Source organism: Callithrix jacchus, chromosome 4 (genome assembly GCF_049354715.1).
Source record: "Callithrix jacchus isolate 240 chromosome 4, calJac240_pri, whole genome shotgun sequence".
Lineage (NCBI taxonomy): Eukaryota > Metazoa > Chordata > Mammalia > Primates > Cebidae > Callithrix > Callithrix jacchus.
In genome coordinates, this window is record NC_133505.1 from 114,736,753 (window position 1) to 114,751,034 (window position 14,282).

The 14,282-nt window shown below is 40.4% G+C and overlaps 1 protein-coding gene across 12 annotated transcripts in view; it reads left to right on the forward strand.

The window, feature by feature from the left end:
• FOXO3 (forkhead box O3) overlaps window positions 1–14,282 on the forward strand; it is a 125,497-nt gene that overhangs the window by 57,508 nt on the left and 53,707 nt on the right. For 5 of the 12 annotated variants that reach the window (XM_078369910.1, XM_078369907.1, XM_078369908.1 and 2 more), the window contains one exon: window positions 1–14,282. This exon is cut by the window's left edge; it is cut by the window's right edge. The exons of the other annotated variants lie outside the window; for them this stretch is intronic. The gene's annotated coding sequence lies outside the window, so the exon portion shown is untranslated. 12 annotated transcript variants of the gene reach the window in all.

The following is a 14,282-nucleotide window of genomic DNA, read 5'->3' on the forward strand; positions in this document are numbered from 1 at the left end:
CTTGGACACTACTTCCTGGCAATAAGTTCAGGCAAATAAGTTCAAGGCTTGTCTAATTTGTTTCACTGTTCTCAGAAATTAAGTCCTATACTGCCTGTTGTCCAATGTCTGAAAACAGTTGTCTCATGTGTTTTGTCTGGTTTTCTAGTTTTTCCTCCATCATAGATGGAATCCATAATAAGTATGATGCCAATGCCAAAATCTGCTACTATATTAACTCTTTAAAGCAGAGCCTATATAGGAAGAACAAAAAAGAAGTCAGTGTAACTGTGGGGGCAAGGCAGGAAGTATTCTGCCTATATAACACACATGGTATCTTCATGTTTGCTTTCCAACTTAGGACATCTGTTATTTGAAGAAGAGACACCTGAATTTTGAATATGCTAGTCTTTGTTGGAATAATTGCCTCTTCTCATTCTTTAGTCATCCAAATAATATTTATTAAATACCCACTGAGTGCCTGGTGCCCTGGTAGGCATTACTTCTCTTTATTCCTACTTCTTAACAGTTGGAATATGCCAAACAAATAAAATAAAAATAGTTTTCCTATTCTTGTTATAGGTTGGATTCTTGGATTTATCTCGTAAGCTTTGACATTCAGAAACTGAAAGTGGAATATAGTATATTCTCAGATGTAAAGTTGATCTCATTTCCTCACTGGCCATCTGTTTATTTGCATCTAAGAATAACAAAACTTTCATACTCTTATCTGTATTTTTTAATTACTAAAAATAATGAATGGGCCGAACCATGCTTGCCCCACTTTTGAAACAATTCCCTCTATAGATTGTTACAGTAGGAAGTTAATACCCCTGATTAAGAATAAAGACCAGACCTACATAAGCATATGTTGTATGGGTGTATCTGAAGTCAGGAGGATGTGATTAATGGTCCTTAAGGGTTTTAATTTGGCGTGTCTTACTCCTAAATCTCACTTAAGCTTGGTTGCAAAGCCTGCAAATGAGTCTTCTGTACATGGCAAGCTAAGACTTGGCACCACCTTCTTGAGGTTTCATATCCTAAACCTCTCTGGGTTCCTTACAGGTTAAATTCACAGGATAGGGCCAAGCTTGATTTGCTGTAATTATAGTGAATGGTCACAGATCCATTTTTAGTGCAGAAGTGTTAAATAACTCCTTGTCCAAGAGCATGGTGCCTTCCCCAAACCAATTGTAACAGTGTCCTCTGTTAGATCTTTAAGTTAATAAATTCTTTTATTAGATTTTTGGGTCAGAAAAACAGAACATGCTTGTACTCAGGAGCCCAGAAATAAACAGTATCATTGACTAATTCCTGTCTTCAAGGTCTTAACATGGTTTCATATGCCTTTTGATTTATTTTTACATGTGGAACATTTTTCTTTAACACTTTAATATTATATAATTTTTGTCTCTCCTCTTCCTTAAATAGGAGGGAGAAAAAAATTTTAGTAGGAAAATATCTGGTGGTAAGTGGCATCTTTTTATTCCATGTGGGGACATAGAAGTTTCCCCTAAAAACTAAAGTTACCTGCTTTTTGCAGATAGGACCCCTGTATTTCTCCCATAGTACTTTATAGATGGTATAGGGCTATACGCAAAAAAAATGGGGTTGGATGAGTGATGATTTTCTGGTGGAGCTAATTAGTATTATGAAGGCATGCTTCTGATTGTGAGAATGAGAACATCAACTCATTATTTATCTTGGAAAGAAAGAATAATTTGTTTATAGTAATAACAATTTTATTTTTCTTTCTGTTAGTCAATAGCAGCTGCTGTTGGCAGCTTATTATGAAAAAATTTCAAATTGTAGTTTTTAACCTGCGATGGGAGTAGGGAGAACAAAACTAATGTTGTAAATGTTTTTACTTGATAAAAGTTTTATTTGATACAGAGCCTATACTGGTGTTTTTATTGCATAGTTTTTTATTACTGACATTCAGTACTCTTTGCCTATAGCCTCCCACGGTATTCAAAATGAAGGCATTTCTTACATGTTTCAATGAATAATAGAACCAAAAATATTAAAATGCCTATTTAAGTCTTATTTAAAGCCCCATTTCAAAGGAGGATTTTGAGAATAGTTAGTATTTTAATTGTTAAAGTTAGATAATTTTGTTTGGATGGAAAAATCTATGTTCCTGTGAAATTGGGGTTTATGAAATAAGATTGGGAAAAAATAAGAGTATATTATTGGGCACATTCTGTACTGCTTTGTGAATCACCAAACCAGTGTAATCACCATTAAGCACTTTAAAAGCCATGCTTGTATGTCCTTGCTCTGCCTGCAGAGCTAGGAGTGCCCATGAGGAGCAGCAGTTCATTCAGGCTGTAGTCATTGGGGTGACTCATGGAACCCCAGTCTGTGTGAGTGAGCCCGCTGCCTTGCCAACTGCCTGCTGTGTGAGTCTTAAAGGCATCAGATGTCATCAAGCCACAGAGACTTCTTGGTCATTCTTAAGGCCATGGCAGGAGGCACAGTTTAAAATCCAATTCACAAGGCAACGTCCAGAAGAAAGAATCAAGTATGTGTATAGTGCATGATATACCTCAACTACTGCAGTGAAAAATTATTGGAATGAATCTTTCACCATGTTTTTCTTCAGCCTAATACAAGAGTTTGGAAGGAGTGGGTGGATCATTAAAATGAAAATGCCTGAAAAAGTGAAATTCAAACCTAGGATCAAATTAAGGGTTCTGCATTCTTCTAACCTTGTAAAATGTAAAAGCCATTTCAGTGTGTTGATAATGGAATGCAGGAGATTGTGTGTATGAATGTTTTTCTGGGATTTGGGTATGTAGCATTCACTAGACCCTCCAAGGGGTCTATGACTCCAAAAGAATGATGATCCACTGACCTAAGAAGATGGGGCTGGGTGCAGTGACTCACACCTGTAATCCCACCACTTTGGGAGGTCGAGGCGGGCGGATCACGAGGTCAAGAGATCAAGACCATGCTGGCCAACATGGTGAAACCCCATCTCTACTAAAAAATACAAAAATTAGCTGAGTGTGGTGGTGGGCACCTGAAGTCCCAGCTACTCAGGAGGCTGAGGCAAGAGAATTGCCTGAATCTGGGAGATGGCGGTTGCAGTGAGCCGAGATCACGTCACTGCACTCCAACCTGGAGACAGAATGACTCTGTCTCAAAAAAAAAAAAAAGGATATGATTGTGAAAATGAATTTTTAAGCCCACTAAAAAGGAAGACACTTTTCTCTGGAAGAAGAAAGAGCATTTATTGGCTTTCATCTGTGCCTGCCTGCAGCACCCCATTCACTTCAACCCCACAATCCTTTGAAGAAAGTCTTTGGTTTCTCTTGCGGGCAATAGCATTTCCAATAGCTGGTTAAGTTGCTTTGAGACCCGGAATTAGTTTTTAAAGAACTTTTTGCCCTGGAAGCACTTTCTTCCCTCCTTTGCCGTGCCCGGTGTTTGGCTTTCCTTTGAGATCCCAGTGGTGACCGGCCTCAGCACCCTGCCCTTCTGCAGTCTTACAGTGTTGTGGTCTTGAGTGCAGTATTGCACAGGGGTTAGAAACATACATTTGGAATTAAATCTATATTTGAATCCCAGCTCCCCCGCTTACCAGCTATATGACCTTAGATAGATCACTTAGTCTCTTTGAACCTCAATTTTTTTTCAGTTATATAATGGGGATATTCATTTTCCCTATATTGTAGGGTTCTTACACAGATTGAAATAGATAATGGATATAAGTGCACAGCATAGAGCTTGGCAAATTATGAGCTTCCAGTAAACTTTAGCCATTGCTATTAGGTGGTGATGAAGATGTTAATGGATATGTACTTAATCTTTTCTCTTCCAACTTGATTGTGAGCAACGTGAAGGCAAGAATGTTTTACTTTTTTTGTGTAATATCCAGGTCTCCTAGAATAGTAATTGTTGGTTTCTCTTTAAACATGGTTTCAAGTCCCTTTGTGGCCACCAACAACATCCCTCCACTTGCATTAACCCTCTCAGAGACATCATAGGTTTGTGTCTCACCTATTTCAGTTTTTCTACATGGGACACCAGGGCACATGGCCAGATACTCCTAGAGACCTTCCTCAATCGAATTGCTGGAATTTTTGGCTTCATTTCATTGGGCAGGTCCAGTTTGACCCTTTGATTATGAATGTTTGGTATGATTTAGCCTCTCTAAAGTTCTGTTAGCTTCTTACAATGTCACGTCAGTATCCCATGGATAAGACAGATTTGAATTTGCTTCTGTTCCTTTGTAAATAGGGGGAGTAGCAGCTTCAGGTCCTCTGCTATGAATGGTGAGTCCGCTGTCTTGTATGTATTCTGTTTCCTATTGCAGCATTCTCCATTCTCATCTTACACCTCAGCCTTGCCCCAGAGGGCTCTCAGTCTTACTTCTCCCTCCAAGAATATGGGAATTTACAAAGAGAATATGCAAAGGTGGTATCTTAACCTGATGATTCTCAAGGGGGTTGGGGAGGAGGAAAGCATGTAGTTTTGCATCTAGGGAATATTTAGGCACTTGGATTGTCACAGCTGCGGTGGGGGAAGAGTGGTCCTGCTAGAGTCTAGTGGGTAGAGGCCAGGCATGCTGCTAAATGTCCTTCAGTGCACAGGAGAGGCCCACAACAGATGTGTCGAGCTCAAAATGCCAGTAGTGCCAAGGCTGAGAAACCTAACTGAAGCCTCACAGGGGGTATGGTTCATTTCAAAAGTATGTTGAAAGCAAGCTGTCTATAGCTCTTCTGAAGTCAGGCCACATAAATTCTTGCCAAGTAGGTAGTGCCTAGTGACAAGGATGTACTAGAAAGAATTCCTCTTGAGTTTGGCCTCAGGTCTTGTGCCATCATGTTCATGTGACATTAGGGGAGGCTGTGGACCAGAGGCAGCTAAAGAGTAACTGGCAAGTTTTGCATGGAGAGTTGGGAAGACAGAAGCAGGGGCAGCCAGGCGTGGTGGCTTACACCTGTAATTCCAGTACTTTGGGAGACTGAGGTGGGTGGATCACTTGAGATCAGGCATTCAAGACCAGCTCAGCCTGGCCAACATGATGAAACCCTGTCTCAACTAAAAATACAAAAAAAAATTAGCCAGGTGTGGCAGCATGCATCTGTCACCCCAGGTTCTCTGGAGGCTGAGGCAGGAGAGTCGCTTGAACCCAGGAAGCGGAGGTTGCAGTGAGCACAGATGGTGCAACTGCAGTCCAGCCTAGTGACAGAGCAAGACTCTGTCTCAAAAAAAAAAAAAAAAAAAGGCAGGTGTATCTGAGACTTAATTTCCTCTTGGAGAGCTGGAGGGTGAGGAGAGCGCAGCTTTCTCTCTTGCTTTGTACCTGAGAGTCTACTCAAATCAGAATGGGCACGGAGGGAGAGGGGATCTATCCAGACATTTCCCTTTGGAGTCAAATGAGAGGAAGGAGTCCTTGCCCTTTCGAGAATTATTACGAGCATCTGGTTGAGTTAAGAATTTGTTTTCCCTCACGAGTGGTTTTTTTTTTTTTTTTTGGTGTTTTTTCTTTTTTTAACATCTCTGTTTCCCTCCCCTTTTTGTTGTTGCTCTTGTCCTCCTCCCACTCCAACTACCACACGGATCCTGACCAGAGCCTTTCTGCCCCTCTAGGGAAGGGGCCAATGTGAGGAACTCTGACTGGACGCCCCTTTCCCTCTTGCTGTGCTCATCTTCCACATCAGTTTCTATGGATCCCATGTGAATCAGTTGTCTTCCTCGTTTATTCTGAGCAAAGGTGGCAGCAGCAATAGCAGTAGATATAGATACAGTGACTCATTTTGCATAATGTCTGCAAGAGAGCTAGGCATCCCGTGTGCTGTCACTCTCATTCAGGCGTTACTTCAGAAACTATTCTTTTGGAACGGTGCATAAGAGGGCCTTTTAGAAAACAAAAATTGGAAGAGTTTCCCTTCCTGAGCTTCAGTGGAAGCGGCAGGAGGGTAGGCCACCTCCAGGACAGTAGGAGAGCCAGGATGGACCCTCTGTGTCATTGTTCTGCTTCTTATCTTGGACATATTATGGGACTACAGCATGCCTCAGAAGCCTACCAGAACCTGGTGATGATTTCCAACATCTGGATTTGGAAAGGACTGTAGTGATATGCTAGGGTTAGCCATCAGGAAGCGGTGGGGAAGAGACAACAGGAGCCATAGTCTTCTCAGGAGCCTACTCTGATTAGCTTGTAAGTTGGTTTCCTTTCATGATTTCTGGGTGATTGGTGAGTGGATAGGAGTTATAGGATCCTTTGTTGGTGAGTAGAAGATCCTGTAGCAGTTAGGTTTTAGTGAACCCACCAGTGCATGTAAATCTTTCCTTTTTAACGTGTCACCTCCTCAGTTTGGGTGGAGAAGCTTGCCATCCCCAGGTTTATCCCTAAGCATTGTGGTAGACTCAGGACTAACAGGCACTACTAGCTCAGCCCCACTGAGGGCCCCCAGGCCTGGCTTCAGCTTTGGGAAAGCTTGTTTTCTCCTTGGGCAGGCCATGTCAGATGTTTTGCTCCTGGGTGTTTGACGTACTATATAAAGCCACATGGGAAGGCAAAGGAATACACCCTTTTGTAGAAATGACAGTTGTAACAAATCAAGTATATATACCAGTTTGTGCTATGTGTCAAGGAGTAATTCATCTCAGCTACTAAAATAGAGGAGGGGAAGGAAATTCAGGTCTTTAGCTGTGGGTTCATAAACTGGACTTAACAAGAAGAGCCTTCTTCCTCTTATGATGCTAACTGTTCTTAATATTTCTTCCTTTATAAACAGTTGATATAAGAGTTTTCTCCTTTCATCTAAGAAATACAGAACAATCTGCAAGTTTTCTTGGTTGTTTGTTAAATGGACTGAGAAATGATCAAGAAATTCATATTCCTCAGTGAAAATAGGTAATAATGGACAGGTAGCAGTCCTTATTGCCACCAAGATTTTGGCATCTGAATTGTATATATAAACTGTGTCAGACAGGAATATCATAAAATCATGTTGAGGCTGCAGGGACAAGGAAATTTCATTCTTCTCATGAATCTGTTTGATATTTTGGGGATGTCTGGGAGAAAAATTTTTTGACTTGTTAGTGAGCAAGGTCTAAGCGTGTAAACCCAGTCACAGTGTACCCTGGGCTTTGCAAAGATTTATCCTGGATCTGAGCAAAGACTTCTGAAGCCTTTGGTTGCAGGAATTTTAGGGTGTATCTCTTTGCTTGTTCAGATAAGACTTTTCTTAAGATAGAATAATGGTTTAAAAAAACCTCTTGGTTTACTTTAGAAAGATATGGCATTTTTGGAACAAATCCAAGGAAGTCCAAATGAGGATCAGGTTTTATAATTATATTTTAATATGTGATGGGAGAAACCTGTTTTATCAGGGCAGTAGATTTTTTGCTTAATAAAATAGTGGCAAGAGGAAAGCTGTGGGCCCAGCTGGAATGGATGCAATTTTTAGAAAAGATTATTTGTAGTTGTTGGGCACATCCTTGCATGTGGACTTTGAAATAAGAAATTAAATTGCCACTTCATTTTTACAGGAAATAATCCAAATGTAAAAAGTTAAAGTTAGTATTGCACTTTGGTAAAGTTTTAGGTATATTTTATATTTCTTAAAATAAACATTTTTTATGCATAAAAGCGGAGGTCAAATGAATTATAAGTGCATCCTGAGCTGAGTGGAAATGGGTGCTGGTGTTTCATATATACGTATAATTTTTTTTTCTAGTTGCTTCACTTTTTTTTTTTTTTTTCAAGAGTCTCATTCTGTTGCCCAGGTTGGGGTGTTGTGGCACAAGCATAGCTCACTGCAACTTTGAACTCTACCTGAGCCTCTGGAGTAACTGGGATTACAGACACAAGCCACCATGCTCAGTTCTCTTTTTTTTTTTCAAAGAAATGAGATATTGCTGTGTTGCCCAGGCTGGTGTTGAACTCATGGGCTCAAATGATCTTTTTGTCTCAGCCTCCCAAGCAGCTGAAATTATAGGTGCAAGCCACTGCACCTGGCTGTTTGACATTTTTATAGACTCATATTAAAAAGTTTATTCAGTGAATGCGTACCATGTACATAGGCTTAAATTTATCTGATATTTGTTATAATTTAAACAAGTGTTGATAAAACTATGTAAAATGAATTATCGTATACTTGCCATTATGTTTTTATCTGAATAATCATTACGTAGTTTCTGTGAAAAGTTCAGTCACTTAACGTTTCCACGCTTTTTTGTGTTTGCTCTATTTAATCTTAACAAAGTGACTGAAGTAATAATTATCTTAAGTCATTAAATTGCTACTCTCCCCTTTTGTATAGTCAAATTTAATTTCACTCTTTAAGATTGAAAACTAGTGGAAATTCTAGTTGATGACAGGACTACAGTTAAAGGTGCCTTCACATATCTTGTATAATATATCTATCTTCACTGTATTAATTATTTGCATTTATCAATAAATTTTAACTTTTAAAAGATTTGATGATTAAGAAAATGATGATGGAAGGAATTATTTCTCTAAAACTAAAGAAATTCTTGCTCTGGGAAGCTGTGGTGGGAAGAGTTCTAAGCTCTGCTGCCTGTGTCAGTGTTCTCTGGAAAGACCTCTCTTATGAGTCAACTTTGCTGTCTTGGAAGGATGCTGTGATGTGGAGTCAGGAGGCCAGGACCCACCCCTACCCTCCCTATCACCTGCCAGCTGTGTGGCCTTGAGTGGGCCAACAGCTTTGCCAGGAGTCATTGGCCTTATCTTTAAACTGAAAGAGCATTGGCATGCTCTGGCTTGTTTAAGTGAGATTATGTAGTGTTAGTAGGGTGCCCCCCACACAGGTGCTCAGTACATTGAGGTTTCTTTCCCTGCCTCCTGCCTCCTTGCAAGGAAAGCCAGAGCACTTTGACTTAGAATTGTGTCTGAATTCAGATAGTGTGTTGCATAAGCTTGGTTATCTGCTTTTCCTCTCAGTTCTTCCCAGGTACAGGTGAGGGTGGGGAGAGGGTGGTGAGCTTCATGCAGAGGAAATAGTCTGAGGCTGTTTAGTGTAGGAGCACATTTCAGTGTGATCGTGGGACATCTAGAAAAGGTTAGATTATGTCTAGTACACACTTTGTAAACAGGTACCATTTTAATATTTTGGCACTGGGAAATATATTAGTTGAAAATCTCACTTATGAATGGTCCTTTTATTTTTCTGTGGTAACAAGACAGGTAAGGGGTATAGGTTGGCCCAGACTCATTGCTCCTCTATGACTGCCAGACTCACAGTTGAGAGTCTGATCTCAGAGGATGCAGGTCGTGCTGCTAGCCCAGATACCTATGGCACCCTGTCCTAGCAAGTGGCCACTATTTTCTGGAATCTGTCACTACCTTAAGGGAAGCCTCATTATTTTAATCCTTATTCCTAGCCGTGTATCAGAGCTAGACAGACAGGTTGTTGATTTTTGAGATGAAGAACAACTATATGGCCAGGGAGAGAAAGAGGAAATCAGCTTGTAAGTTACAGTGGTACAGTGCTCTGCCTTCTCAGATTATTTTGTTTCAAGGAATCGTTGATTATATAGCTTATTTTTTTAAGCCCATACCCATTCTGCATATTTCAGAGTGAAATGTCCTGTGAGGACAATCTTATTAAATCACTAGTCTGAAATTTTATGTTCCCTGGTTGGCCATGCCAGTATTTTGGTTAGGGTTTTGGGTGATTTTTATATCCACTGTAAACTTGGATATAACTTAGCATTAACTAGATTCTTAAAACCAGGGTTATCTCCCAAGGTTTCACATTGGAAGTGGTGTGTGAGCTGAGCCTTGAAGGTTGACACCAAGTTTTTTTTAGACGAAATGGATGCATAAGTAGCCAAAGGGCTTGTTTTTGACCTTGTAGGGCAGGGGTGGTTGTAGATGCTCTCTTGTGTGTTGACATACTGATTGATGGTGGCTCCTAAGGTCTCTTCTGAGTAAGTAGGAGTAGGGGCTCCTGTCACGGATAGCAGGAAGGGGAATGGAGCAAGATTTGGCAGTCCAGCTGCTGTGAGTTTACTCTCCAGTGGCTTGGAAATGGGAAGTAAAGGAATCTGACCTTAGGTGAGACCATTTAAGACTGTCCTAGTCTGTCCTCACATGTCCCTGGAAGGAACACATAGACGCTGGTCAGGCTCTCTTGGGGCCTGGACAGGGCAGTGGAACTGGGAGTGAGAAGCGCGCCCCCCCCCGCCCCGCTCCTGAATCTCTTGCATATCACACAATACTCAATCATTTATTGATGTCTGCCTAGCTGGCTCGTAAAACTGATGGCTGAATGAGGGTATGAAAAGTGGTCTCTGTTCTCAAGAGCTTCCAGTCTTAGTGGAGAAATAATGTTAAAAAAAAAGGTGCTGGGGGGTGGAGGGTAAAATAAACAAAAGCCCAGGTAGCAAATTTTCCAGTCTTGTTGAAGAAATAATGCAAAAATAAGGGTAAAATAAAAGAAACAAAAGCCCAGGCAGTAAATTTGCAGTACAGCTCAGTGACTAAGGGCAGAGTACCTTGCAGGGGTGTTCATTATTTTGGCTTCCCTGGGCCACATTGGAAGAATTGTCTTGGTCCACACATAAAATACACTAGCATTAATAATAGCTGATAGCTAAAAAAGAAAAAAAATTGCAAAAAAAAATCTCATAATGCTTTAAGAAACTTTACAAATTTGTGTTGGGCCATACTCAGAGCCATCCTGGGCTGCGAGTTGGACAAGTTTGGTTTAAATCCTCTGGCTTATCAGCTGTTTGACCCTGGGCAAGTGACTTAGCACCTTCTTCCATTGGTTTGCTGGTCTGTTAGAGTATCATGTACTTTATAGGGCTGTTGTGAGGATTAAATGAGTCAGTATATGCGTATTTAAGGTACTTACTTAGAACAGAGTTTGGCACATAGTAAGTGCCAAATAATTACATATAATTATTACTTTGGAGCTAGAGTCCCTAAGCCTGCTTTGTCTTTGTAGTAAGAACTTCATAGCATTGTTTGGGTTTAGTGAAGTCATGTCAGTAAAAGCGTCTGGAAAAAAGCCTGGTGGAGACCAAGTGCTCAATAACCAGCAGTCGTTATCATTCTTGTTATTCAATATTTGCCCATTGGTGTGAGTTTATTTGGTTCTCCCTCCACAGAGATAGGGGAAGATTTGATGTACTTTACCCACTGATTTTTGCTTTTGGTTTCAGAATCCAGTTTTCAAAAAAATGATAAAATTACTTTTGTGTACTCTTCCTCCCCAAAAGCCCTGTATGAGCGTGTCTCTGGCTGCGCCCATTTAAGTATTAACAGAGATAAAGCATGAGCTAAGCAGGGGCTTTCTAATGGCTAATCCACAGTAACCCATTTAAAAAATGTTTTTCTCCCACACAAGAAAAAGAACTAGTAGGGAAAGGTCATTTTGGTGGTTATTTGAAAGGAGTATCACTCAGGGGTTTTGTGGAAGCAAGAGTAGTGTCTCACTTTGAGTTTTTTGCTTGGTGGGTGCCTCTTTTCCAGGTCCATTTGCTGAATCCAGGACGTGGGGTGGAGACGGGGAGTGGGCAGGGGTGCCATCAAAGTTCTAAGCAAGTTCAGCAGTGTTGAAAGAATTTAAACCCACTCTGCAGCCGCTGTAGCTAGACAGTACTCTACCCTGGAATAGTGTGGAGAGGACATCCTTTCCCACTAGACACTGACAGCCAAAGACAAAAGATGGGAAGAACCTTGGGTGGATGAAAGCACTTTACACAGTAAGATCTTGGTGGTCTCCTGACCTCTAGGGTCCTTTGAACTTCTGGAGTTAAGATGAAGGCATGGACAGTCTTTTTTTATTTTTATTTTTTAGCATAGAGTCATGTAGCAGCAGATATTAGGCTTTAGAATCTGACAGACCTGGGTTCTATTGAAATCTCCTTAGGAGCTTACTGGGTGAAATCCAGCAAGTTCTGTAACGTCTCTGCCCCATATTTCCTAGCAAAAAGTGAATTTAAAATGATCTATTACTATTGATGATGGTGGTGGTGTGGTGACCACCAGCAACAATCAGAGGGTGGTGGACAGAGGAGGAAGCAGCATTCTTAAGAGAGAGATGGAAATTGTCCTCTTTATTATAGAGGACCCATCTGAGATCATCTCCCAATTCAGTTCTGTAGGTAAGGCAGGTAAGATTGAGAATAAGGGTTATGTAATTTTGGGGTGCCTTCTTCCTCTGGGGCTCTTAAGATCTGAGCCACTGTGGATTCAAGTAGGTTAGGGGAAGGCTACTAGTGGGGAGAGGTCTGGTAGTTTGGGGTGTCAATTTAGGGGGAGGTTTTTTGTTTGCTATTTTTTTCTCTTTTTCTTTCTTAGACACTATGTTGAACTTTGTAGGAATTGTGAAGTCAAAGGATGATAATATCATAAGCAAATATTTTCTTTTCAAAAATAATTAGCTAATATTTATGCTTTATAGTAAAACTTCAGCAGAATTATTTTATAATCTTTTTTCTTTAAAAAAACACCTTTTTTTTTCTGACAGGAGCTACTAAGTAAAAAAGGTATCTACTTTTTATGTGGTGTTTTCTCGCTTTTTATGAATAAAGTAGCACTTGTCTTTAAGTACCTCTGATAGGAATTTAGATAAGCCAGTGAAAGATCTTTTTCCTCCACAAATTCCTGTGGTCTTGATGGTGAACCTGTGATCAAAAGGTAAGAAATACTGACTCTGAAATTGATTCAGATACATTTGCTTAGTTATATAAAGTCTGTACTTTGGGCCCTGAGATAGAACAAGCCCGTTTGAAGCTTTGGGGACGTTCTTACTACTTCCAAGTTATCCTTGAAGGTCTTAAAATGTTTTTAAACATGACCAATTCTTTTCTACTATATTGGTCTAAACTCTATGTTGCCCCTTCCTGAGAGAAGATAGTTTCCTCTGGTTTTGTCTAGACTACAAGTGGCTTCAGAGAAACAGGCTTCTAGGTATAGCATGGAAAGGGGAAGGTCTGGTGGTTAAGAAAGGTTTTAGAGGACACAAGTAATACTGGGGACAGCTGTGGAACAAAGAATGAGAAAGGTATGAAGAGGGTACAAGGAAGACAGAAACAGGGAAGAGCAGGCTGGAAGAGAAAGAAGGGAAGAAGGCCGAATGGTGAAAATGGGGAATAAGGAGCAACCTTGAGAGGACAGAGGGTGCTAGGTAGGAGTAGGGGGGATAAGTGGGTAAAGAGAGAATGCATTCAACTGATGAGTGAGGAGGCAGTGCCTGAAGTATGTCTTTGTGGCTGTGAGACTTTCAAAGGAATTTGAACATTTGAGGTGTTAAGGGTAGCATTGCCTACCAGACCTTAGCAAGGGAGCTATTGGGCATTTGTATGTAATGGGATCACCTGAATGTTTGTGCTTTGGAGTGGGAGGAAATAGCAGAAGGAAGCTTTGCCTATCCTTTTATGTTAATTTTCTTGTTACCTTATGAGAGAGCCTGTCCTTGTTGGGTCATTTAGTTCTACCAGTCTACCTCCTTTCTCTAAGTTGTCTCAACTCATGCATAAGTCTGACCACCTCTCTCTATAACTACCTCTTTGTAACATGTTTCTCTTTAAATATATTTTTTTAAAAAAGCTTTTTAAGGGAAGAAGGAAAAAGTATATTAGATCTTCTCAAACTGTACTGCCCTCTCTGACTATTTTCTCTGCTTGCCACCAAGGGTCATTGTTCTCCTCAACCAGTCATTACCGAAAGGCTATTAATTAATTGAGTAGAATGCAAAAAATAATCTTGGGCTTTGGGTTCCTTTATTGCTTCTCATTCCATGGCGAGTTTTTTCTTTTTGTTTGTTTTAACATGTCTAAATGTCTAAGCCTATTTATTTTAGACATTTTTATAGTAGTTTTTCTAAAATGTATTGAATCATACTGGTTTCCTAAACTTAGTCTGGAACTTAATCATCATGGACCATCAGTATTTTCCAAATCAACTGGTTTTTAGAAGACTGAGGTAGTTCGGATTGTGAGTACATTTATTCACATTCATTTGAGTGTGTTTTATGTCATGAGTACCTGGGGAAATCGTGGCAAGCAAGACAGATACTGTCTCTACATGTTGCAGTTTAGTCTGTAAAGTCTGAATGGTGATAATCTGAACCAGCACAGTGTGGAAGGTGCCGGTCTGTGTTCTGGATGATTTAGGTTACCAAGCCATCTCCAAATAAACGGACTGTTGCTGTTTAGGGCCCTGACTTATATATACACTTGGTTATTTCTACCTCTGGTCTGCAATTGCCTACCCCGCAATCCATATGCAGTTCTGGGTTTTATTTTCTAGGAGGTGGAGGGAGGAAAAGAGATGAGGATTTGTGTGAAGACAGGCTAGTGTTGGTCCG